The sequence below is a fragment of the Botryllus schlosseri genome, chromosome 5 (genome assembly GCF_051294905.1).
Source record: "Botryllus schlosseri isolate E-star chromosome 5, Bs_hap1, whole genome shotgun sequence".
Taxonomy (NCBI): domain Eukaryota; kingdom Metazoa; phylum Chordata; class Ascidiacea; order Stolidobranchia; family Styelidae; genus Botryllus; species Botryllus schlosseri.
In genome coordinates, this window is record NC_137240.1 from 18,831,652 (window position 1) to 18,859,329 (window position 27,678).

The window sequence follows — 27,678 nt, forward strand, 5'->3', positions numbered from 1 at the left end:
CGGTAATTTTTGCTTCCCGTAGTATTGATGATAATATAAATATATTTGTGGTAAGCAAGATATATATGATATATACAGTCGCCTCCGTTAAATTTGGGCACTTTGTTCCCTTCACTTTTGTCCGAATTAAACGAAGAAACGGGTTTGTGCGAATTAATTGTCTGTTTCATGGTCATGCGAAAAGGCAGACAACGCAATAGGAATACTGAACTGTTACGTAATAAAGTGAATTGCTGCTTCGCTTCATTGATGTAACGACACTGATCGCTTACAACACGCTAGAATTACGCCGATATTGTACAGTGTTTTGGTACCAAACGGTTCAAGAAATACCGTATGCAGAGTTACTGTGTAACACCAGGGTTCCAACCATATCACATGGTTACGGGTCACAAGTCAAATTTACTTTCATGGTATTCACCAGAGTCAAGTAGAGTCTTAGTGAAAATTGACCTGAGTCGAGTTGAGTCATTTATCATACTTAGAAAATACCCCGAGACAAGTAGCGACTCGAATCGGACTCGAGTCATTACAACCATGTGTAACACTGACATATCAGGTTAAAATATGATGGTAAAGCTTCAGATACAGTACGACGCCATACAGCAAGGGCAAAAACGGTATTTCCTGTACCATTCTGTTCTACAAGATGGACGGAATTGTACTAAGGTAAAATGGACTATGGAACTGTCAAGGCCATCTTTAAGTTCATGGTCGATTGCCACTGCATGGATCGTCATAGTTCCACCACAGTGATTCTCAACCAGGGTTCCGCGAAGCAATTTTAGGGGGTCCGCGAAGCCTCAAAATAGTTGATGAACTAATTTGTATTTTTTTAATTCGGAAAATCACGAGGCAGATTCGTTTCATTACCAGTGAAACCCCAGAGCTCATATAAACAGAATGGCCATCTGAGATGAAATATCATACTGTCCAGACTCATTTTAATTGCTAAATTGTCAACAGCCTACTGATACAAACATTTTGCTGTTTGGAGATGTTTTGTTGGGGATTGTGGGAAAAAAGTTGGATGGGTTAGGTCAATCAAGGTGACTTCGCAATGTTTACAAAAATACGTTTTCTCCTGTGATATGCATAACCTTTTTTTTTCATAATAATTTCAAGACAAACTGCTAGATAGAAATGAATTGGTTTGACGTTATATGTTCATTAAATAAATTAGTTTGTCAATTTTGGTGCCATATTTGTTGCGATCATACCCTAATTTGTCGTCGGAAGCGTTACGCGCTATTATTACATTCGCCAGCACCTATATTTATGGAAATGGATTTTCGGCACTCGTTCATATGGAATCGAAGAAGCGGATTTTCAAGACACGACCACGTATTTCAGGAAATGCAGTTGCAGAATTCGCTTCGAAAAAATAGAAGTCAACCCAATTTCTACATGAAAAGTATGATCTTAGTTTCAAGAAAAGGCGTTTATTTGCACGAGACAGACGGCGATTGCACGATACTTTAGGTAAATTTGAACTAAAGCTTCGTGGGGGTCCGCGGGGATCCGTGACGGTTCGAAAGGGGTCCGCGAAGACAGAAAGGTTGAGAACCACTGTTCTACCATAATCACGCATCTTTCGCTAAAACGAACGTAGTACTGTTCGCTGTGTCATAACCTAACATAGGAATTTCGTGCCTGTGTCCCAATTGAGCGGATAATTATCCGAATTAATGGGAGTTTTTTTACGTGTATATTTTACTCTTGTTCCGCTCCTCAGTATTTCGGCCTAACAAATCGATTGTCCGGGTAATCCGGTGTCCGAATTAAGTGGAATCGAATGTATATATAAGAATAAAGCAAACCAAAAAGAAATAACAATTATAAATTCGAGCTTCCCGTATTTAATTTGAACCTGGTTCAAATAAAACTTATCTAACTACTCTGGATGGTCGGGGAATTCCGTGTTCGTTACAAAATGTAATGTGTAATGATATAAATATAACATTTTCCTGCCGAATCGTTTTGCGGTGTGCTTTCGAATTCGTGAACCGATTTCAAGTTTTCTGATCCTGCGCCCATCTGCACTGTTTATCGTAACGTATAACATCGTGATCTGTCGTTCGTAACGGTGATACTAGGAATTCGAAGTCACTGAACCGATTCTGATCAAATCACTGTGCATACCGCTTATTCATTCATCTGACGAAATGTTTTCGAGTTTTTCTTCAGTACGTGCTTATTAATCCTATACGCATTAAATCGATGATAGTTGATCGGATAGCCACATGAATAGAGAGTTCTAAAATAACATAAGTAGTGAAGCAAAGTTGTATTTGACAACAGTTGCGACACGCCGAATTTAACAGTCTGCGAGTATGCTGTATTTTCTGCCGGACGGCGAGTAAAGTGCAAATCATGGAATGAAGATCGGAAACTGCGAATGATTCTTGTCACAGCTGCGAATGTCATTAGTTTAGGCGTATTTTGCAATCTGGTATTTGGAAGAACAAACACGGGCCTTTACCAGTGTTTACAATGCTGTATACGTATCTAATTTTCGTGTAGAAATAAAGTCGAATCGGTCCAAGTCATCGTAGAGTGTAGACCAGGGGTGTCAAACTCAAATTGCGTCGCAGGCCGGATTCAAGCCTGCACATCGCCCGCGGGCCGGATCACCTAATTGATTCCCAAGTGTTACCTCGTGTCCTTGCTAATACTTTAGTATCAAGCATAATTATATAGATAATACACGGAACATAGGTCGCAACACCTTTATTCGCGAACAATTGTATTGGCAAAATCGATAATTGTCCGGTTGAATACAGTTAAGAGGCGATAAACGCTAACGACGATATAAGTTGGCATATTTCTATGGTCCCTTTGCTGTAGTCGTAATCTGCCGTTAGTCCCGCGTATGGGCTGCGGTGTGGAATACAAGATATTTAACTGTAAACGCGGGCGTAGGAATATGAGTTATTAAAATTAAATCGCAAGTCGGGTTGTTCTTCCCAAGTCCGGGGACTTATATTGGATAGGAACTGGCACAACAGTACGACCATAGATATCTGAATTATATATTTGGATATATAATTCATAAAATTGCATATAACGGTTCCGCATTGGCTTTTTCACTTCTGTGAAAAGCTAATTTTCGGTCCATTTTTCCATAAAACACTGAACTCAGTGTGCACTTGTAGCCTTCTCGAAGTAGAGGGAGTGAAAGCGCAACGCCGTAGTCGTGTGGTTATAATGTGGCCTATGAACAATTGAACATTCTCCGCACTTTTTGTCTTGAGGGAATATTTATTGAAAGTATTTAGTGCAATAAATCTTAACATTTGTTACAAATATGCTGGATAATATAACAATTTCTCGATACACTCAGAATTGCTTCGCGGGCCGGATGAAATCGTTTGGCTGGCCGGATGCGGCCCGCGGGCCGTATGTTTGACACCCCTGGTGCAGACCATAGATAGCTAACGAAACGTTACAATGTAATGTTGATTGTATTGTATGGTGACATCATCAATGGTGGGAGAAGGTTGTAAAAGAGTTTTCAACAGATGACCGCACTGTATAAGCAAACCTAGCCTGGATCAGGGTTGGTTGGTTGGTTGGTTGGTTTGTCCGTCCGATCTTTGATAACGTTTCGTAATTCGAGTTTCGTCTTTCGATTAGTATTGAATGTGAAGTAAAGAAGTACAAAGAATAGTTATTCCGCGTCAGAAAATATTATTTTCCTTACAATTGAACGGACCTTGATCCGGGATCGACTGAACTAACTGTAGGTAAGCAGATCAGAGAATTGAACCATATCGCTAAAACTCACATTTCATTCTGGATGAAGATCCCACTTTGCAATTTACCGCTACCGATCAGCTTTTGTGAATTCGACATTATAGGGCAGTGGTTCTCAACTTATTTCGCTGTTTGCATGTCTTTGAAATCACGGACTCGCACCGTTCGATGTTGATGGAGAAGTACGTTGGGCTGGCTCGTATAATCATTGTGCGAAGCGAACAGGAACATCTGTTTCCGCATTGATAGACTGTTCGAGATTAGCATAGATTTATATGCAGGCCAGAGCGGGACCTATTACAATTAATTATCGTAGGTCTCGGCAGGTGTAATTCTTGTTCAATAATCTGCTCTCGCAACTGTATCAGATGATAAGTGTGTTTCGAGAATGCACGATCTGATTCGGATTTGACAATTTACCGATCACAGTATCGAATTATGATGTCATAATTATTGATAACAGGGTAATCAAGACTAAATATTTTTATTTCATTTTGTAACACTCCCAAATAATCGGCATTCTCGCACCACCAGAGAGGACGTTTCGCCCCCATATGGGTTCGTACACGCTAGCAGACCCCAACAGGCACACCCTGGTATAAGTCATCTTTATGAATATAATGAAATCGTCTTCATATACACTACTAACATTGGCTAGAGGCTAAATCAACTTCGACAGTTGTAGAGATACCAGCGTACAGAAGACCTTAATGATTGAATATTATTAGAGCGCACTATTCTGAATGTTTTAACAACATAGCCACCAAGGCTATTGTTGCTATTCACGTATCGGACCTTATTGAATATAGCTTGGTGATTTCCGCAGTAATACGAGAGAATCAGAGTTTCAATGGGCGGTATGTCTGTATCTGAATGGGGTGTTTGAGGAATCAATGGATTCGTGAACACCAAATATGTCTCATGATCAGTACTTCTCTTGTAAGAAGGCTGGGAGTGTTAGGCATTTTATGAACCGTATGGATATGTTATTCTTTTCCCTTGAGATGGGCTTAGTGATAACGGTATTGGCATGTGGCAAGACGAGACGAGTAATATATCATTGGGCTGAGGCTTCGCCGCTAACAACGTTTTTTATCTTGCGAAAATTATTATTTTGGCTAGCTTCCTGGGTTAAGTTGAATTAAAACAAAATTCTGGACCTTCTCGTGCGATCATACGGACAATAACAATAAATTTGCGTTGACCACTTGACCTTTGACGGGAAGTGACCGGGAAATTGACGATGTCTAAAATTTTGTCATTATTCCTGGCGTGTGCGATCCTACTTCAAATTCTCATGGATACCGGATCTGCTTTTTCTGGTGAGAAACATTTAGTAATTGCTAGGACTATCGACATGGTTTCCTATTATGTACAATTAACTTTATTTTGTAAATGGTGAAGATATTGATTTGGTGAGGGCTGTGCAATGAAACGGTGTTTGAACTTCGTTGCCGCTTGATGGTATTCTGGCTTGAATTACCAGTATGGAGTAAAATGAGATTTTATAGCGAATCGCAATGAGTTTAAATGCATGCGTCACATTAAAACTTCAAAGTTTAGACGAATTGTTATACCGGATGAAGCTCAATGCCATCGCGGCACCCAAATCTTATCGACGGAGCTTTCCTATTCGAGCATGATGAAAACGGTTATTTGAATGCTGACAGCCTGCAAAACGCAATGTTGCTGGCAACATTTTGCAGTTATAGTATTACATTCGATGACCAATGTAGGCGTTATGTGCAGGTGTTGTCAGGGACCAATTCTTGACATTTTGAGATTTCTATAACTGCCGAATCTCTACACTCAGGAACATAATCCAAGTAGGGATCCGACTGTTGTCTCATTTCAACTACAAAACGCCCTAATGATCACAGAAATCCTTTTCTGCCGTTGTCCGTTCCATGGCGACAGCTCTGATATCTTATGATTACACGGCAAACAGGTGATGATAAGGGGCCTCTCTCTCTCTCTGCGGAACATATCGGTATAATACCTTATAACTTGCTATAAGCTAAAGTATTTTTTGTGTGTAGTTCTGTAGCGCATTTGACGTTGTGAAAGGATGATCCGATAGAGATATCCGGCCAAGTACGATTTTCATTCGAATTGACGCATCCAAGGACGTTGGTGTATGCTATAGCGTTAAATTGGTAAGGGATCTTAGCAGAATCAATGGAAAATTCACTCCGATGTTCGACACAGACATTGCTTCATAGTGTTAATGATAGGAAATTCAGTAATAGAAATGCAAGCAACTATTATTAATTTGGAAATACGAAAATAACTTTCTTGTGCTCCATAAACTGTGATTCCGGACGAAAACGTATAATTTCAAATATTCATGTCTTTGCGTCCATGCGGGGGCCAAATTATGATTTCCACGTCTCATAAATCTGATGATTGGTAACGTATGTTACCTGGTCAAAAGTGTTGCCAATTTGGTTAAGAATGATGTAGCGATATAATTATAGTTGGTAATGAAATTTCATCCGCATATTATAAATTGGCGTTGACTTATTCGTACTTTCCACACGCACATCCGGTGTGAAGCATCGTGATAATTTGAAACATTCCAAACAGTTTGTGGCTCCGTTTTTATTCATACGAGTCATTGCTTTGCTCTGAGCTCATTTTACAGAACGATATTGCTTATTATGATTCCTGAGATGCCAACGTCTAGGACGGCCCACTTTCACTCAAAACTTTTTGTAAGACACCTCTTCTGCAGATCGGATGGCGACGAGGCGCCTAGACACACATTCAACACTTAATAAGGGATTCTAGAGTTGACCTTAACCCACGACCCATTTGCGTTGCAGCGCTGCAACGTACCACTACGCGACTCACCCTCACCATTCAGGGTAGCCTACTCGTAACGTTATAGCGTGTCGCGAACTATGTTCCTATCTGAGATAGTGGCGCGCGGTTGAAAAGGTTGAGAACCACTGGCATAAACGATTCTTAAAGAACAGTCCATAATGCTCCGTATACATCAGTGATTCCTAATCTTTCGGTGTATCTATCGTCACAACTCTCCAGGGAGGGAGGGGAAGAGAGAGACAGAGAGAGACACTAAGAGAGACACAGAGAGAGACAGACAGACAGACAAAGAGAAAGAGAGAGAGACAGAGAGAGAGGGAGAAAGAGAGAGAGAGAGAGAGAGAGACACTGAGAGAGAGAGAGAGAGAGAGACACACTGAGAGAGACACAGAGAGAGACAGACAGACAAAGAGAAAGAGAGAGAGACAGAGAGAGAGGGAGAAAGAGAGAGAGAGAGAGAGAGAGAGAGACTGTTCATAAGGTTTCAACATTAATCGGTGCAGCGGTGATCGGGTTTTGTGGTGCAGCTAGATTGACATCTTCGAGAAAGCAAACCATGTAAATCAGTGGTTCCCAAGTGCGGCCCCCAGATAGCCTTCTTGCGGCCCCAAAAATATATTAGGAAATCGATTTATGACAAAAAATAAAATTTATATTTATAAAATACTCTTGCTTTGCTTGGCCTCTGTAGTTTTTAATTATAGAATTACAGGATAGTTGTGAGTATAGACTGCTAACGTTATGTCATTGCTGTTTCAATGCAATGTGCCCTAACTTTCCAATTGAACGGGCAGTAGCTATAGATATAAATAGGTATTGATAACTTTCAAAACCGGAGGAAAGTCCTGAAAAAATGGTAACTTTTTCCCACTTCGTGGTCGCTTGAGTAAAAAAGAATAAGAAGCTCAACTCCCGGAAAATACAGTTTTTCTTTCTCATTAACAGGTGGTTGACTGAAAAAAGGTCAACTTTCCGGTCCAGGTCCCGAAATAGTCGTCGTAGCGTTCCCACAGTGCTGACTTAATGTATATCAGTCGAATTTGCCCCTATATGTAACCAAAATCCTCAAAAAAGAAGACAAAATCTAAAAAAAGAAGACATTTTGGCGTCCTCCGAGGACACTTCAAAGAAAAATCGAAAAGGAGGACAAATCATCTTAAAAGAGGACGTATGGTAACCCTATGATAACTAGATGTGCAACACGTGACTCGCGGTCGAATACGCCGAAATGCATACTGCTTAGCCGGCTAAAAGCAGCATAATTAGTAGTCCTATAGTCAGGGCAGTAGCTGTCGCACCCCAAACCCCCCAATTGAGGGGGCACAAAATTATTTCGTGAGTTTGCATAAATTATAGAGTATTTTTTGAAAATTTTTGCAACTTTTTCAAAAAATTTTCGCGGTGTGCGCGATTTCAATTCGCCACATATCTTGATTATTGGGTACTCTCACTGCCCCCCCCCCAAAAAAAAACACGCAAGATTTATAGAAATGGGCATATCAGCGATGGCCATGACCGCACCACAACGCACCACGACATATAAAGTTTTAGCCCATGTAACATGTGACTCCAAGAAGTGAGTCAGAACGATCGGCAGCGAGAAAGCCATGGCCGTAACGGACTGCTTTTATGCTGACCAAAACCTTCGAAATATAAGAGAAATTCGTTATATATACAAAATACATATAGGTTTAATTGTCCATATAGGCGCCTAAATGACTGGCACCGAATGTTCTTGTCTTGGCAATCTGAACCTCACAAGACAAATACCATCCCGCAGGAAAGAAAATTAAATGCCAGTGAAGAAATACCAATCTGAAATCGTGTGATCTTTCAGTTTAGTAGGTTTGGGCAATTCTACATTTTTTGATATAGCAGACAAGAGGTCACGAAATAACATCATGTAAAGAAGTCATACCTAAGGGTCCGCCCGCCCGAAGATGTTTAATTTTACGGAGTCTGCAGTGTCAAAGACACTTCTCACTCAGCTCTACCAGTAAATCTGATTACGTGGGCAAAGAGGACAACCATGCAATTCCCGATCTTATTCACCGATTTGATCATGAATTATCGAAATATTCGCGCTTCGCGCTGTTTCACTAAACAGTACAACTTTAATTTCGTGGCAAAAGCGAACAACGTGATGCGGGGTCAGTTTATCACCCTATGGGAGCCTGGGGTCCTGACGAAGTGCTGTTACGTTCCTGCCAACGGGTATACCCCCGGAGATATTTAATTACTATTGCGGGGGCCTATACCTTTTCAAACACACCTCACTCAGGTCTACCGGTAAATCAGTCTACGTGAACAGAGACAGGATGAAAATTGATAGCAATACATGCAATTCCCGATCATATTGACCGATTCAGTCATGAAACTAAACAAATTTCTCGCGCTTCGCGCGTTTAGGTCATGAAAGCTGATTCACTCGACGGACACTTAATGCAGCAGATAAGTAGCGGTAAACAGTGTACAGTTTTGAAATCTCGTCAGGGCAATAAAACTACTCCGAAATAGCCACGATGACTGTTTCGGTCCGTTTCGTAGCCGTAGTATTCGTGCGGCCCCGGCCGTACTCTGAAATTCTAAATTTGGCCCTCACACCGAAAAAGTTTGGGAACCACTGATGTAAATGAATTAAATGAAAACTTGACCAAATATGTAGGGATGGTGTGAACCTCTGAATGTTCAGGTTCGTGTGAACGCGAACCTTTTTGAAAGGCTCTTCGTGAACGCGAACGTGAACCTCATGACGTCACGTGACGGAGATTGCTAATTCCAACCCTAATTTCAGTGAAGTGATAGCCTATATTAATATAAACGATACCTAGCGACAACTCGGGCCATATAATTCCGCAATGCTGAAGTACATATTAACGTTTTAGATGTCGCCAAATGTATCAACTGGGGCAATCAAATGATATAATAATCCCATAAAATTAATATCTTCCGTGGCTTTGCCAACAATTTCGACGAGGACTTGCAAGCAGGGCTGTGGAGTCGGAGTCGGAGTCGGTGAAGTCGGAGTCGGAGTTTGGTTAATTTTCGCTTGATGGAGTCGGAGTCGGAGTCGGAGTCGTGAAAACTGTGGTGGCTGGAGTCGGAGTCGGAGTCGGGGTAAAAATACTGACTGGAGTCGGAGTCGGAGTTTGTGAAAATGACCCTGACTTCGACTCCGACTCCAACTTCTTTATCATGAAAACAATTGCAAAGGTATGTTTAAATTACTAATAGTAACTATAATAGGATTTTCAAGTACTATCAATCACTGTTATTAGTAACGATACTGACCAGGGGCGGCCAAACCGTGCCCCGCAGCCCAAATGTGGCCCGCGATAAGGTTTTTTTGTGTGGCCTGCGAAGTTAATCTCGAAATTAGATTCAACGTCAGCTATAATTGCAAGGCCAACCAAAATTTGATTAGTCTGACCGCAAAATTTGACGATGACTAAAACATCAGTTTTGACGCATTGGCGTAACCAGGGGCCAGTCATATTCATCGCAGATCTTCGTGTATGACCATAAAGTAGAACATTCCGTAGCAGATTTATTTGACTTGAAATTTTTCTTAGCATTTCGCATGATTTATTGTCACATTTCTTTCATTTAGTATTGGAACTCCTCCTCGCAACTAGGAGATAACGTGTCGTGCAACATGCGACATCGCTTGTGCGCTCGAAGCGAGATCGTCGGCGATGAAACATTTGCACAAAATGACAGAGGCATGATCACCGAAACCGTCGATATTGCTATGTCTAAAACGCCAAGTAATCCTGTCCTTGCCAAATGAGCCTGTTGATATACAGAGGCGACCCCCAATATATGCAAGTAATATATTTATTGATCGAATTCATTCATTACCTTTAAAAAATTTCGTGCTTCGCGCGACCAGGGCATGGCTGCACACCGTACAGTTGCACACGGAGTTTTCATGACATAATTGACATCAATTTTAAAGCGTATTTATATACAATTCAGTTTCATAGAGGAAGAAAGAAGCAATATGCATCTTCGCGATGCAGTCACAAATTGATGCAATTTTTAGAATTATACCTTGATATTGTGACAGAACAAATATATCGCCTGGTTGTAAAATTGATGTAAATATAACCAAACGCTCCTTCCCACTTGACAAAATTAAAATTATTTGTAGTGTAGCTTAGCTGCTTGGGTCGAACAAATGATTAAGAAAGGCTGCAAGTCCTAGTCCTTGAATACTTGACTAAGTGCATGTAGACTATACATATGCTCTTTGACTACTTCCTAAATTTCGTTTATGACCAATGTCTATTAGTAGTGAGAGTGCGTGTGCTTGTAATCAGTACAGTGTGTAATAAGAAAATTAGTAAGATGCATCTCCGTATTAATTGCTGACTCATACACAAGAGCCACACTTCGATTGTTTTATCTACATTTTAATTATACAGGATGGGATATATGTCGTGTTTGAATGATTCATACATACTATGGTTATTATTAGAGAGTCCATGTTATAAAAACTGAAAAAATATCAGTAATGAAGGATATTTAGAAAAGCAGTCTTTCATGCATAGTGAATAATTCTTGCTATGCCACAATGAAACAATTTTGCATGCCATCGTTAATCATCTGTTTGCATATGTTTAATGGTTATATGATAGTCATTTAACCGTCACTGTGGCATATAATTTTCGAAGTAAATTGGTAATACTGTTGGAGTCGGGGTTGGAGTCGGAGTCGGAGTCGGTAGGTTTAAAGACTCAGGAATCGGAGTCGGAGTCGGAGTCGGAGTCGGTACGTTTAAAGACTCAGGAGTCGGAGTCGGAGTCGGTCCATAGTAAATGTGTGGAGTCGGAGTCGGAGTTGGAGTCAGTGGTAAAATTAACCGACTCCACAGCCCTGCTTGCAAGGAAATATAAGCTCACGCTTTAACGGTCTAGGTCAGACCGGACAATGTATTCAGCGTCCGAGTATTGCTATACGTTGATATTGAGCAGAGTGTAAAATGGGTTTCTGTACTTGCTACCGATTACCTCTTTAACAAGTTATACAGCAGTAGCCAACACCCCAATCGCACGGATTTGGTTTGTATGATACAATAAACATATGAAATCAAGATTGACCCCGTACGCATGCTACAATTTTTACATCGGACAACGATATCAATTTCATTGATTGGTTGAATATTGAATAAGCATCATTCGCTGACTACCTACATGTAGTGTATTTCGCTCTTGATGTTGAGTGATTGAGCTCACAGCAGAGAGTCACTAAATATTCACAAACGGAAAACTGGATATTCCGAGCAAACTTTTGTAACAAAGCAAGTAAAATTTTTGGTATTGTCAAGGTGCATGCTCGTTTAGTGTTGAGTTTTTTTGCTGCCAGCGCTATGCATAGAGTGGCCCGCAGTTGAAATGCAATAAATTTCAACCAAAGATGTTATAATGAAGCGAAAATTGTAATATATGAAAAAGGTTCACAGTGCAGATCGTACCAAGGTTCGTTTGTGTACGTCAGGGGTTCTCAACTTCCCTTGTACAACGGGCCGCATTTTTACATATAAAGACGCTGCGGGCCGCAGAATATTATTATCATGTATTTGTGGGCTACTATTAAATTTAGGCTACTATATAGCCTATTTACTAGTCGTATAATGGCATTTAGTACATTTTCATGCATTCTAAAGCATCAATGGACAGTATTCGTAAGTTTACATTGGCTGTTTTTTTTGGTGAGAATATGTATCTTCCAGCGGCGCAAGTAAATCCCCATATGGAGCCTACATTGCATTCGTTTCTAAGTAGGTATATGCACCCCAAACCCTTCCAACAGAGAACTGAGCTCCATGTTTCAATGCGTGAGTGAGCATTGAGCAAGTATGAAATAACGGTCACTCCTTCGTTACAGAGGCCATTATCATGAATTTCAGCTCTCAGTGATATGAGAAGAAGTCTGTTGTTCGGGGTCATTTCTGAGCAAACCATTCAACCCTACTCCATTCCTTCCATGGCTAAGGGAGCCCTGCACCAATAATGATGACGATGAGTCAGCTTTGTAAATTTGTTGTTTTTCGGATTTCCTCTGCAAATATGTCTACTCTGATAAAATGCACCCAGATAATTAGCTGTGCCATGTCTGTGGAGTCGGTGGATTCGTCCAATGCTGGGCTAAAGTAGTCTACGCGGCAACATGGTTCAGAAAATGCGATAAAAGATCGACTGGTATTGCTGTTACTCTTCTTGTCACGGTTAAATCAGACAACTGTAGCTGCGAAATTTGTCAGGTCATGTAGGCCTCGCTACTAAGTTCTGGAAACACCGAATATTCGCACAGTATGTTGAAGTCTTATTGAAATCACACCCTCTCCTCCAGATTTCTTGGGTTTAGCGATATTCTAAGCAATTTTGAAAGATGCGGCTGTAACGTCGCTGCCAATTTTAACAATGCCCGACATATGGCTTGCCGGGCTTGCCACCAAGCTAGCTTCGTTTTTTCTAAGATCAGGCGATATGTGAAACTCCAGAAGGCTAGTATCATTTCAAGCTTCGACGCTTCGGTACGACAACTGTTCTTTGACAGATATGACACATCGATTTTCCATTTATATCTGGGAAAACAAATTCATTGCTCGACGCAGAGTTACAAACCCAGCTGTCGACGTTCTCGTTTCTAGTACTTTTTTCTGCTCAAACCATTCACGGTGTGTGAAACACTTTTTAAAAGTGTTCTACGCAGCGGGATTCTCTTGAAGCAGAGTGCAGCCGAATACCGATTCAAAAGAATAACAATCTAAACTTCAGCCTAGGCCTATATCAAGAAACCAGAACACATCAAAGAATGAGTAATCAAACGAAACAGACAGTGCGATAAGAAAGCTAAGTAGCTAAATTAATATGTAACAATTCTGTGCCAGTATAGTAATTGCGTCCGTAATGAAAGATGTCGCGGGCCGCAAACTAAACGTCTGCGGGCCGCATGCGGCCCGCGGGCCGCGGGTTGAGAACCCCTGGTGTACGTGAACCTCTAAATTTCCGAGGTTCACACACGGAGCGCGAACGTGAACCTCACGTTCACACCATCCCTAATATATAGCATCCTTCACTTCGTCTCTCTGTATTCCTCAGCATCAACATCACAACGTGATGACAAATCTGTGGCCGTAAAATATCAAACCCTCTTAAACTGCCAACTGTTGGGACACCCATGAAATGTGCGACGAATAACCTTTTTCGGATGCCTCTTTAATAGCGTATAAATTTTCGGCGCTGTTCCAACTTCTTGATCTGGTACCATTATATACACAAATAATTGTATCGTCCGTAATACTGCGTTTTATCCCGTGAATCAGCACACCCCGTTCGTTAGGAATTCAAGTGATAGCTCACCCTCGTCAATATTTACGTTCCGTAGTCAGATGAGTGAACGCTCACATCACTCACGAAACGTGGATAGAGGTGACCAAAATCGATGGTGGTGTCACAACATCGGAATTTAAATATCAATAACCATTTGCTACATTTAGATTTTCTGAAGATTTTCTATTTTAATTTCGCGATTAGATAACAGATAAATTTGGGTACCCGTTATCAGCTAATACACACTCTGTTATCATAATATTGCCTACAGGTGATATATTTGATTGTCTATCCTGCGTTCTTTGTGTTCTTAATATACTTTTGATGTAATCTTTACGCCGATACTTCGATATACTGTAATGTAAGTATAACTTTACCGATTCTGGGGAGATTGAGACGTCGAACTTCGCCCACACCGTCTCATCGTCAGACTATTCACCAAATATAAGCATTTATTTTGCGTGTTTACGTTTCGAAGTAATTGCTTTAAGACGGATGTATGGAGGATGTGGTTCGAAATCTGTATAAACCAAAATAATTTACCGAACAGAAATTGAAATCGCAAGAATACAGCGAATTGTCAAATTTGAGACTATGAATCGCAATCAGCACATTACACATCATAGACAAATTTAATAACTGGCTTGAATCCATGAAATTTCCTGGTCTCTAAAATCAATGTATCTATAGGGCCATATGTGATTTGTCCATCCAATTTTCAAATGTGCCTTTTTGCACTGATGGACTTGGCGTTTATACTACATACATTGTGTATACATAGTTAGCTTTATCAAGACCTTCTGGTACACCATTGCGGTTCTATTAAAGTTTATGGATAAGAGTCATATTTTAAGGTAAATCAGGTCATGTTATCCAATAAGAGTCGGCTATCGTGATCACCTAATCATCCCGTTCCATTGCATGTATTTGCTCCCTCGCGCTATGATATTTAACATCTCGTCTGTTTCATACAGCTTCAACCATGGTCGACCGTGTTTTTTCAAGGTGCGAAACCCATTACTGCCCTAACATCAAGCGACTACTTCATTGCAGATTTTTTACGACGAGGAGACAACGAAAATGTAAGTGTGAGAAGGACTGAAAAAGTACTTTGTTGCCCCCCTCCGAACAAAAGGGTATTGGATGGTCATAGAGGGACATCAACACATACACTGCACTATGTTGTGCAGTTCCGTCACTTACCTAGTCTGGTGATATAAGATTGACGAGCGAGTCCGATTACCTGTAGATAATGTCAAACGCAAGACTGATCCAGCCTATTTAAATCTATCGGGTTATTCAGTTCCAAAAGCGCTAATTTTAACGTTAAGAAAAATCGGCGTGCATTCATGCTGTAGTTGCGCGAAGGACGAAAATTGTTTGAAGTTCATGTATGAATCCGTTCGATAAAATTTATGCTTGCATAAATCCCCGTATACGGTTTCCCGATTTACCAGTAGAGCTGATGATTATATATCACATTGTTTACGCAAGTTTTATTGCGTGACCGCCGGTAAAGATTGTCACTAATAAAAAGATATTTGAATCGCTCACTCGTACAAGACCAACGCATTTCTTCAGAGGGTGCAATTCTCACGAAATAATTTGGGATCTTCGAGCTGGACTGCGCCAGTTACGACCTTAACTGTAAGTTAAGCATATGACACAGCATACATGTGACAGTGCTACACAATACAATGTTGCTAAACGTAGCAGTAACCATTGTCATCTTGATCGAAAGATTTACTAAGCGGCATTGTAAACACATACGGTATCTTTCACCTTGCATTCATTTCCATTATAGTACATATAGGCCAAACACTAAGACAGGGGTTCTCAACCTGGGGGGCGCGCCACCCTTGGGGGCGCGGGAGGCTCTCAGGGAGGGCACGAGAAATTGACGAAGTCAGTATAGGGGGGGCGCGAGAAATTGACAAAGTCAGTATAAATTGTACGTGTCTGAACATGTGTTTCACATCCATTATGAGAAGACGATTAATGAAGATGAAATTTATTCCATATTCAAGAAAGCTTGCAAACTACAAACTCTAGCAACCGCGCTCAACTGAGTATAGTCTGATTTCAACTTCATTTGAGCAAATTTTTGAAATTCTTCGGAGATATAGAGAGCAATTCCCACGTGTAAGTCATTCATTGCTTCATAGCTTTGACAGTAGCCTAAAGCTTGTCGCGCTGGGCAGCTCTTGTTAGTAGGTTGCGAACTGCACTGCCTAAGACAGACTTAGATGCAACATAGGTTGCCCGGTTTCGCCCTCAATTAGGCTATAAATCAAAACAATTAATTCATTTCGAAAACTGATCAAATTTAGCCTGGCAGGACAGAACGACGCCTTGCTCTCTGTACTCACTACCAGCATCAGGATTAGTCTCAGGGTGACCTACATTGAAATTAATTAATGGATGTCTTGTTCAATGTTTTTTTGTTATTTTCAAACAAGTTTGAAGAAATTTGTCAGCAATGTAAAAGACTCAACAACTGGAATGCAGATTCAAAATTGGCGTAAGTTATACCTTATGTATACTATTAGATCAGGGGTGGGCAGCCTGCAGCCGTAGAAGGGAATTTGAGCGGCCGTCGACGCCTAATTCAATTAGTATGTGTTGGCGGCCGTTGACATGCAAATTGCAATTACGAATTCACTCCCGCATTTTCGAGAGATTTTAATTAATCTTGAAATTTTCTTCGCCCTCCGCGCAATTCAACAAGACTTCATTTTTCGATTTTAATGCAGTAGCGCCCTTCTTAATCTGAGCCGGAATGGGAATTGGCAAGAAATAGCAATTCGTTCGCGGCCCTGAAAAATTTTAGCGCTCCGCGCGACAATATGCACCTCTCGGCAACTATTCATAACATTGCCACTCGCGATTTCGGTGCGTACAATAGGCCATTGTGAAAAGTAGAATAGTCCGGAGTTCACCGGGAATGGATATGGACAGTTTACCATAGGAATTTTGCGTCCAGATCGTTCATTGCGGCTATGCCCTGGAATGGGGCCTTACGCTACATAAGCAATCGAAATGCGGTCATGATTATCAAAAACGTTGCCCACCTCTGTATTAGATGATGTGCTCTTTTTGACATGACGATAAATGCAAGGGGGGTCAGGGGGGCGCGATTTTTTTGACCATCTCCAAGGGGGGTGCGTGTCAAAAAAGGTTGAGAACCACTGCACTAAGACGAATAGAGCTCTTCTCTGTTTACGTCGTTTCCAGTTTTAGGAGGAATGATCGAATCCAGGGGTCGGCGACCTTTTTTGCTCTGCGGACCAGTTCCATAATGAAATTTTCCTCGCGGACCGGTCTTTAAAGCACGCAAATGTGCAACATTTATTGTCACTCATACACAATACGTCCGTTATTCAACTTGAGATGAAAAGTCTACACCGCTCTCGCGGACACATTACGGCAGGAGATTTCGTCATCTTGGTTTCAAATGAATATGCGCGACCTCGGCATGCACAATTTCGCAAATCAGAATGTATATAGCGGAAACCATTATGTGATGAATGATACAATTTGCGGGGCTTTAGTTCATTTATGTGAGTGTATCAACTGATCGCCTTTCTAATCTTTGGTAATCCTGGACCAGAAGCACATCTGAGGATTGTCCTCTCATAATATTCACATAATTATACTACTTTCGTATCAATTGTCCATGATTTGTTTCCGCAGCTCAGGAGTAATACCGCAGTGTGCGAATTCAGTTCTGAATGAGTGAGTTATCTACGAGCCGTCTGCTAAGATACGGCATCAATTCTAATGTGTCAAAATGCGAAAGACCAAAAAATGTTTGAACGTGTGCAACGTGGCGACGTGGCGCTTACGAATTGCAAAGGTCTGTTACGCCTCGTCGTTACCATAGTGATGGTCCGTATGATGTACGTACGTTATGAGCAAACAATAGCTTTGGCGACTGGGCGCTCCGCTACAACATTGCATATTGAGAGCTCTGCTCAAGCGTCGCGATCTAATTGTTCCCAACTCCGATCCGTTTTGGCTGAGTGCGTTCGGAGGAGCGATAAGTAAATTAGTTTGATTTTCATATAATAGAGGAAAATAAATTCGCTGCATTGTTCGATGGGAACGCGCAGCGTGCGTCTATTTGTTATTGTGCGATTACGTCAAGGAATATTTGGAAAAACTAGATTTTGAATTCGAAAAGAAGAGGCATGTCATCCTGCCTACGCCACTAACACATTTGTGTGTTAAAAAGCCTAGAAGTGGGCCGTGCTATAAGTAGGGTTGCATTTAAAAAAAAATGGTTGTTTGGAACACTTTGTTTAAAACATGTTATAAACAGTGTTTTAAACAAAGACTTGAACAAAATAACTGTGATTTTTTCAAGTTATAAAATCATGCCATAATTGTGTAAGTACTTCCCAAAAAGCATGTTTTATGAGCCTACGGACAATTACCACCCGATATAGCCGACGTATATCGATATGGGATGGTTGGAGCCCTCAAAATAGTCGGTTCAACAGTTATACTACAGATATTTCGTCAAAGGAGCTATATATTTACCCTATATTTTCAATTGCCAATCTCGATCCACTATGACGTCACAATTGAATATTAGAGACGCAATGGCTTTATAAATAAAATACATGTTTTAAACAAGGGCCTTGCATTAAACATGTATGTCTTAAATTAATTTTTGTTATAAATGTAACCCAAGCTACAAGTCGGCAGATACGAAATCAAAATAAACAAACTCGGCCTGGTATAAATGGCCATTGCAGACCACAAAACACCATAAACACCACAGACAACAACAGCACACACATCTTTTGAATGAAGATATAAACTTGGTTAGTTTCAAATTTTCATCAGTGAGCTTGACTGCTATATTTCTGAACCTTCACTTAACTTTCAAGAGTATATAAATTTTCGCGGACGAGTAGCGTACTCCTCGCGGTCCAACAGTGGTCCGCGAACCAGCGGTTGCCGACCACTGATCTGATCCGCACGAATACGGAGTGTTTCTTGTTATAATTTAAATTTTAGTTGCTGTTCCCCGTCATCCGATTTGAATTTACGTGTGATTAGTCATTGCGTATTAAGCTCCAAGAAGCTGCTAATCAAAGTGCTGCAGAGGCGTCGGCGTTCCTGTCAAGGATTTTCATTTTCGTTCTAACACCATAAGTAATATAATTTACGTTTTTCAATGTGCTGCAATTATTAGTCTCAACGAATTTTAATACGTAGGCTGACTTCCCACGGATTCTGAATCATGTGGCGCCGGGTTTCATTTTCTATGATATTCCACTACGTATAAAGTTACGGTCTGGCGTGTTATTCACTGGTTCACAATTCCGTTTGTACGTGGCATCGCCGGGAGGCGTCACCAGTCATTAAAAAAGTTTGAGACCCTATGCGCTGAATCATGCTAGACTGTGTTTCATTTTCTACAAACTATCTTTCAGTTAAAGAATACATTCATAAATATTATTCATCGGATCGTTGCATGTACGTACAGAAATTAAAGTCTGGTTAGTGTCGGGATCGGGTCAAGCCGTACACTGGCTCGACTTTAAAAAATACTAGACGCGTAATTCTGCTCGTAGAACTTGATGAAATAAGATTGGTATTAGTTCCGACGCCCAATGAAAAGACCTTCGTGTCTGTATGTAACTATACAGTTGCGACATATCGATATGAGCATATTGGAAAAGCGTGAGCATTGCATCGCGCAAATCGAGGTGTGTTTTTTCTGTATTATTTTGACATTTGACCAAGTGTTACGGAGGTGTCATATCGACAATGGATATTATCATCAACTAAAACAGGATTCAACGGCGAGTTTTTTTACTGGCAATGTGCATAACAGGCATTTTGACGAAATTCTTTGGATTCCAGAATACAATGGGTAATTTTCCCCGTCACTGCAGTTTAATTTACCATCACAAAACATATATTGACGAAATGGGGTAGTGGTACGTTCAACAGGTACAATACTACTGGTCTTAGAGTTCGAGTCCCACCTAAGTTGGCTGCAGAATAACTATATTATTATTAGTATTAGTAGTAGTGGTAGTATGAATAAAAACGGTAAATAGAATGGAGCTTCTCACATCTACAGTCTTTTCACGTCGCGGACGGAGATAAGTTAACGGTAAAGAACATTTACGATATGTAATGAAAATATCATACTACATAGCCTACGTGTGTATAAGCAGTATAACTATGAGTTATTTGGTTCTACGAACCTGTTGATCTAATGTATTTAACTACGTAGTGTAATATTAAGTGTTGGAGGTTTATGTTGGCTCCTCGCCATCCGGTCCGAGAAAACGGCATCTTACAAATGCCCTGGACGAAATTGGGCCGCAGCTCAGCCGACAGCTCAGCACTCGTAATAAAGATAAAGATCCGGTGTAGAATAGGAAAAGCAGTCGAAACATTATGAACAACAGCAACGGAACATTTTGGACGTCTTCGGTTAAGCTAACATCTGAAACGATAAGAGATGTCGGATTTGGATGAGTATGTCTAATATCTTTCTCATAATACCATGTTTAGTGGTCCGTGAAGCTTCACATTGTTAATCTGAAGAAATTGCGTTGTCAATCAAAATGACTCGGGACGGTATTTTCTACATTTAATAGTTTATATTTTATATCAGACCTACAACAGAGGCAATCATAACATTTTCCAGTCTTGCGCGGCATGACATGAATTTTTCCAATTCAAAATTTCTGAATTTTAAAAAAAAAAATTGAAATTTTCGAACGCTTCTCGACGACTTACACATCCGCGTTTTTGGTACTCTCGTGCCTGTCTCGCGCCCATATGCACTCGTTCCAGGTTATTTTCTGTCGATTTATATATGGGCAACCATATTTCCATGCGGTATGTATCATTTGATAATTTCAGTTCTTTTACGGAGCCGGGGCGTAAAATTAGTGCATACCTCACTGATTAAAATGCCCTCTTATTAATATCTGTACGCAAAAGTGAAATTTTCATTAAAAGATCATTTCAAGTCATTTCAACTCCATACTATCTTTTCAGTGTATCGCAATATTGTAGTTTTTCCAAATGATGAAATTATTGATGCACGGGACTGTACTATATCATCGCGAAACATCTGGCGCAACCAGTGTAATCGGCTGATTGTAGCGTTTCGTCACCCGAGAGAAATTCTAAGTTACAAGTAAACCTGCATACCATATATCTCTAAATGTATTATGATGGGATTAAAATCCCAGTTGAGTTGAAAAAATGGAAATGCTCGTGAATGGTATATCCACCAAAACAACACGCGCTTCAAGCAACAGCGAGCGCGCCGTTGCTAATAAGGATAATGCGATTAACGGGAGTGTATTCTATAACACTATGAAACGGCATCTTTGTTTATCTCATTCTTAATGCAAATCCATGTTTTAGTGGTCGCTTAGTTCGAAAATCTAGAGATTTGTTCTGTTTCATGGATAGTAATCAATTTAACATCCCCCCTACATTTTCTGAAAAACACGTGGTTTTAAAGAGGGTTGTGTAAAGCAATTTGGACCAACTTTTAGAAACCAAATATTTATAGTTAAGATATTGCAGGCAGTCCACCTTGAAGTCAGCTTTCGTGTGATGTATTACTTTTAAATTTTCGAGAAGAAAAAATTGCGCTGGATATATTTCAAATTAATGTTATGCATTACTGATTTTAATATTGTTAGGTGCTTAAACTGGTTTTGACCTATGACTCCATTTTATTGGAAAAAGATTTTCAATTCAGCCTCGGGAGCTTCTTCTATTCTGTTATTACACACTATAAATTGATAACAACAACATAGGGCCATTCCCAACCTGGACAACAAAAGTTGGAACCACCCCATTCCCAAATCTTCTGAAATTTGGTACATGCATAGATGAGTTAATTTCGAACACAATAAAGTATATTTGAGGAAAATTGATCCCCGGGGTCAAAAGTTATGTCATTTTGAAAAATTGACGATTATATGCTCATTACAGCTCTGCAGCATTCAGGTTCATTAATGTAAAATTCAAAAAGGTGTAAACAGATGTTAAATTACAGTTGAGATTTGGCACTGGGTTTTCTGAGTAGCTAGTATATTGGTCTATATTCCCATGTGGTATTGAATGCCATGCGATGTAGTGTTAACGGCTAAATTGAGGCGAAACTTGGTCGATGGTCTGAAATCGGTCAATTTAGAATGCGAATTGAGCAAAACCTTATAAGTATATTCAAGCGAGTAGGGTATCATATGAAAACTGGTTACAAAGACAATTTTCCATACATTTTTCATTTTGGTTTTTTCACTGTAAGGTGGGGAAATCGACTGCATTTGTACATGGATATGCTTAAGTTTGGAATATGGTAAACCGATGGTTCCCATACTTTTTTAACTCAACACACCTTGTTAAGCTCAACTTATATTCATCACTACCCCTTAAGACTATATGTCAATTTCCAACAACCTATTTGAAACCAAGAGCTGTTCCTTGGGTATATATTAATGAGAATAGCTACCCATTGCTCCCGTCGTTTACCCCATCAGCTGCTAAATTTCTCAACTTTGACATTCAGAGTTATATTTTTTTAATAAAGAGCAGAAACTCTACCGATAGTGCTCTGAATGAAAAGTAAGGAAATTCATTGGACTAGTCCGGAGTTCACTGGCAATGCACATTGAACAATTATTGATATGGACAGTTCAACGTGGGTATTTGGCCTTCAGCTAGTTCGTTACGACTATGCATGTGAATGCGACCAGACTACATAAGTAATCGAAATGCAGCCGTGAATAGCAAAAAGTTTGGCCATTCGTGCTTTAGTTGCTGAAAAGTTTTGTCACGTATCGTGCGCAGCTCATAGTTTAAAATAGAATGAAAGTGATAATCATAATTTTTGTTGTATTTGTATTTCTTCAATAACATATTATTTCTTCTGTGGTAACTATGCCCGTCGCACATGTTAGTACAGCGTTGTACTGACGTAGAGTTATCCAAACGCGGTTAATAAACTGCGTTGCCGAGGCCCCGGCTTTGCCTATTTTTATCTCGATATTGAAGCCCGCAGCCTTTAGGAATTTTGAAAAGTGGTCCGCGACCCGTTTTGAGTTCGCGACCCCCTGGGTCACCCTTACTTCCGTTGTTAACCCGCACCTATGTTGAATTTCCTTACTTTGACATTAAGAGCACTATCGGTAGAGTTTCTGCTGAAAAATATAACTCTGAATGTCAAAGTTGAGAAATTTAGCAACGGACGGATGAACGACGGGGGCAATGGGTAGCTATTCGCATCATCATCATCGGTTTATTTATACAATGAAAGATAGGAAGGTGTCGAAGCGACTTGGAGTAGTCTATGAAATCGGACACCCACCTTGGCCTAGGCGATGTAAAGAGGAGGCATGCACACTGAATGAAAAGCAAAGAAGATAGTATAGAAAAAAGCAACCGACAAAAATGGGGTGGTATGTCATGGAAGGCGAGATCGATAGGTCAGTCGTGGTCCGGTAATCTTGGGGATGGACTATAGTATTCATTTAGTAGTAATTGCTTGTATTTCGACTTGAATGTGGACATGCTCGTCGACTGTCGGATAGCCGGCGGAATATTATTCCACACATCAGGTCCGGCATATTTGATGGAGCGATGATCTTTTTGGTCGATCATATGATATTTGGAAGACGTGGACGCGCGTGTGTTGTACTTGTGCGATTTTGATTCCGAGGTAAAAAAAAATCATTGAAATATTCGGGGCAACGACCGCAGTGGAACTGATACATAAACTCGGCGATTTCTAGTTTCTAGTTTTAGGACACCGAATCTCTTCAGCAGCGACTCGTTGGATGGACAACCAGGTCACAGTGGGGATCTAGCTATGATACGGAGTACCTTATGTTGTAGTTTTTGCAGTGGCTCCAGTGCAGTTTTGTTGGCAGCCCCCCAACAAAGGATGCCATATTGTAACTTCGATTGGATTAGGATTTAAAGAGTATCAGAAGAACCCAGGCTGGCATGAAGCGTCCAAGGCTGTAGAACAGGCCGCACTTCAGTGATAATTTAGTGTCTAGGGACTGAATATGACTCTTCCAGGACATGTCCGAGTCCAATAAAACCCCGAGATATTTGGCATTATCTGTGTTGGAAACGGGCTGACCCGCGATGTTAACGGTTAGGTTATTTTTTGAATTTCTCATGAATATATACCCAAGGAACAGCTGTTGGTTTCAAATAGGTTGTTGGAAATTGACATGTAGTCTTCAGGGGTAGTGATGAATATAAGTTGAGCTTAACAAGGTGTGTTGAGTCAAAAAAGTATGGGAAACATCGGTTTACCATATTCCAAACTTAAGCATATCCACGTACAAATGCAGTGTACACTTGAGATGGCGATTTCCCCACCTTACAGTCAAAAAACCAAAATGAACAAGGTATGGAAAATTGTCTTTGTAACCAGCTTTCATGTGATACCCTAATCGCTTGAATATACTTATAAGGTTTTGCTCAATTCGCATTCTAAATTGTGTAACGCTTGACCGATTTCAGACCATCGACCAAGTTTCGCCTCAATTTAGCCGTTAACACTACACCGCATGGCATTCAATACCATATGGGAATATAGACCAATATACTAGCTACTCAGAAAACCCAGTGCCAAATCTCAACTGTAATCCAACATCTGTTCACTCTTTTTTGAATTTTACATTGATAAACCTGAATGCTACAGAGCTGAATGAGCAGAAAATCGTCAAATTTTCAAAATGACATAACTTCTGACCCCGGGGATCAATTTTCCTCAAATATACTTTATTGTGTTCGAAATTAACTCATCTATGCATGTAGCAAATTTCAGAAGATTTGGGAATGTGGTGGTTCCAACTTTTTTTGTCCAGGTTGAGAATGGCCCCATAGTTACGCTGTTTTATATAGCCGCCACTGTCGCATGCAATATCAAAGTAATCGAATTTCATGATTGGGTGAGCACAAAATAGCCATTTTTGAAATGCGATAACTTTGCGATCGAGGGTTCAATTTTGATAAAATGATTTTTTCCACACTCGGTCCCAGATACCAGACTATCCCTGGATTTACGTGTAAATCTGAGACCTAATGGGCGACCATCTTGTCTATTTGACTTGTAATCCTCCTGAAGACGAACCATCCACATATTTGCAACAGCCAATGTCCGTAACTTATATTGAAGAGATGAATCCGAGTGCTTGTTCATGCAGTTGTTTTTCAAGCACCAGTCGACAAATTTGGCTATAGTTTGAATATGATGTCGCGGATATTTTTGCGACAAGTCACGCATTAAATCATGAAATTCCCATTAAAATGGAAATGCGGTTCCTAATTTCGTATTTGTGTGTATCCCTCGTTAATCTCGTCAATCGATTATTGTAGAGTTTTCACATCCAGCATCAAGCTCCAACTGCAAGGGTAGTAGTTGTATCAAACAGTTTGAATAGTGTTAATTGCCATCCCTTTAACCCTACGTTTAGTGGTGGATTGCACTGGCAAGACTCGCTGTTACGAAAAAGTACAGCGAATGATTGTGACTTCTGTAAGTCAGCGCTTTTCTTCCCTTGACCTTTCGATACTTGGCTATGTTTATCTTGCAAAAGTAATAACACTCGTCATAACGTTTTTAGTCGTTCTCCACACTATTAGAATGGCAAAGGATATAACCCCCTGCAGACATAATGATATAAGCCGCTCCGCCGACCTTCAAGATAATATCGACATCCACCACATCTTACGTCTGGAGTCCAGCCCTCACTTTTGGTAGTCTCCAGGGATCCTAATATGCAGTCTATAACCTGTCCAATTCTTGGCTTCTCTCACTATATTAACCACAAACAAGGCAATATGAATCTGGTGAATTTTGCATTGTCTGTGTCCAAGTACTACTTCTATACAGGAAAAATCTTTAAACAATTTTGCAATGACAAGTTATCACACTAAAAAAGCAATGTCTATGATATTATAACATCTACTGGTGTAATGGACCCTTGAACGGTGAAAGAAATAGGGTACACGTAGATTTTTGCAATACTAACGAAAACCCGCTATTCTTATGCAAATTACAACAACAATACAGCGTATAGGAGTTGACTGTGCTTTGGAATTCCTTCAGCTCTTCCAAACTATATATGGCAGACCTGAACCCGCTGCTCAACAATGACACAATACTGAATGACATTTGCGCTATTTATTACGTATAGTGAAGTTTAGTTCTACCCGCTTACCTCACCCCCACCCCACAGAAGGGTAATAATGATAGCGAAGAAATAATGACATTTTCGATAACAGCACCCCAAAATTAGCCAGAAACCATTAGAAAATCAAGCCAAACAAAAATTGTATATGATTTTGTTACGTAGTGTAATCTGGCGTAGATTGAAAAACGAACTTTTATTCTCACAAAATATTTTGTCATATGCCTACCAAGCAAGAACTCTCCTAATGTCGTACAGGAATAATTAAATCGGCCAATATTATCAGTTTGCAGGTATTGTGCGAGACGCGTATGCTCGTGGAAGTCGAAGAATTCATTCGCGATTTGGTTTTCTTAAATCACCCTCTGCTTCGGAACATTTTGCTCTGTGACGAGTCTGAACAGCCACGGACACGCTCCACATGATTCTGACGACATTTATATCAGGGATTCCATGATAAAGTGCAAAAGTTCATATCAATGACTCCTGCGGCATGTGATGCACATACAGTATAACACTACATACTTATTTATTTGATAAGTTATGTGTTCGGCACCTGGCGTCTGTTGTCAGGCGTCAGCACTAAAAATTATTAATAGATCAAATATACCTCAGAAATTTCTTTGCAATTAATCGATGCACTTCTCATATATCTATAAGCTGGATTGACGTAACAGTAATTGATATTTGATTTACAATATTTTCTAATCATAGAGTGCAAGTAGCCTACATTTCGCTATAGTATCAAGTTCAATCTTATGTAACTCGGATTTAATACGATTTGGAACGGAAAGGCGGAATGCCCCTTCGATTAACCTGCACTATAGTAAGTTAGTCGCACATCTCATTAATGATGTTCAAAATAATGGGATTCTGAAATTAAATTGCATTCCGCAGCAACCAATGTATCTCGACTGCATCGGGAAATCACGCAGTAGCTCTATAAATAGAAAGAATAACGAGAGTTACGGGGAAAGGCCTCACTAATTCCTAATAACAGTAATATTGAAATCCGATTCCAATGAATCACGGGTATAATCTCGTGTACAATGCGTGGTCGTAATGTCGTTGTATCAGACAATATAATTGCCAACTGTTACTGCATTTCTGAAGGTCTATGCGGGTTTGTCACTTCCATGACTTGACCATCGTTCCTCATCGTCCTCGTCTGAGCTAATTAATGCAAATGCCGCATAGTGATGGGCATTTACGTTATTCTTAAATGGTATGAATTTCTAAACAGTATTTCTGTTGATATACGTACGTTCTTTGGCATTCAACTCTGGTCAATAAATCACATATATGGTACTAAGTGGAATGCTGCTTAGTGATCACTGATCCCAACAGAGAAAATAGCTGGATTTCTAGTTTAATCGAACAGAACTGCTGGCAGGGACTACGTGATTTAGTAAACAAAAGATAGCAAACAAATCAGCAGAGTAGGCGAAAGTAATCAACCAAGTTACTCAAACAAAAGTAGCAGTAGTGACGTGAAATTCCATTCAAGCACCAGTAGAAGCAGTAATTTACGGAACTGCTCCAAACTACGTCACGTA

General features: G+C 40.2%; 1 protein-coding gene and 1 long non-coding RNA gene across 2 annotated transcripts in view; one reads left to right on the top strand and one right to left on the bottom strand.

Annotated features, from left to right (window-relative positions):
* The window catches only part of LOC145439843 (membrane progestin receptor gamma-like), a 406,242-nt gene that overhangs the window by 96,793 nt on the left and 281,771 nt on the right, over positions 1–27,678 (bottom strand). The window lies entirely within an intron of this gene.
* On the top strand, positions 3,440–27,435 carry LOC145439319 (uncharacterized). The gene is made up of 3 exons (XR_013915142.1): positions 3,440–5,078; positions 14,894–15,001; positions 26,409–27,435. It is a non-coding gene; the product is annotated as an uncharacterized LOC145439319 (long non-coding RNA).